Genomic DNA, 1,118 nt, shown 5'->3' with positions numbered 1-1,118 from the left:
AAACTAAAAAAGGGCTGGGGGGATAACCTGGAAGTAGCTCCTGGGTTCCACACTCTGTGTAGTTATTTTGTTTTGTTTTGTTTTGGTGTTTTGGTGGTACTGGGGTTCCTGGAAACCCTTCTACCTCCGGGCTGCACTCCCAGACCTATTTTTATACTTTTTTATTTGGAAACAGGGTCTCTTAAGCCAGCGAGGCTGGTTTCAAACCTGTGTGATCCTCCTGTCTCCGCCTCCCAAGCGCAGAGATTACAAGCATGTGCCACCATGCCAAGGACTTGGGGTTTTACTTACCTGTCTTTTTATCTTTTTAGTTTGGCTACATGTTGAAAATTATTTTTGCCATATTTCTATGTGTTTACAGCTGGAGAAAGAGGTCCATTCAGTCCACCATGTGATGTGCTAGAAATCCTTTCATTTATTTCTCTGTGTTTCTTGTTTTTTTTTTTTTTTTTTTTTTTTTTTTTTGGTGGTGGTACTGGGGTTCCTGGAAGCCCTTCTACCTCTGGGCTATACTCCCAGACCTATTTTTATATTTTTATTTAGAAACAGGGTCTCCTAAGCCAGCGCGCGCGGCTGGCTTCGAACCTGCGTGATCCTCCTGTCTCCGCCTCCCAAGCGCGGGGATTACAAGCGTGTGCCACCACGCCCGGCTCTTGTTTTTGTTTTTGTTTTTTTCTGGAACTAGAGGTTGAACCCAGGAACATTCTACCTCCAAGTTATACCCCTAGCACTATTTTTTATTCTTTATTTTGAAACAGGGTCTTACTAAGTTGCAAGGGCCTCACTAAGTAGGCTGAGGCTGGCCTTGAATTGTTATCCTCCTGTCTTACCACACCTGACTTATTCCTCATATTTCTGCCCCATTTATTTGTAAGAAAACTGGGCTCTTGGAGCTCAGGGGCCTTGTCCAAGGTCATATTGCTATTTCTGTTTGAATTCTAAGTTCATGTCCTTACCACCATGCCTATTGCCACTACTACCTCATCATCTGGTAATCTTGGTTTGTCTTGTTCATTTTCAGGAACTAGCTGCTCTCCAGGGCTCTGTCCTCTTTGGCTCTTCTACACAACCTTGCTCTTCTAGAGAGTGGCTCTTGGCCAAGACCTGGTAACAGAGCC

The sequence above is a fragment of the Muscardinus avellanarius genome (genome assembly GCF_963383645.1).
Source record: "Muscardinus avellanarius genome assembly, chromosome: 10".
Taxonomy (NCBI): Eukaryota; Metazoa; Chordata; class Mammalia; order Rodentia; family Gliridae; genus Muscardinus; species Muscardinus avellanarius.
This window is presented reverse-complemented; position numbering follows the sequence as displayed.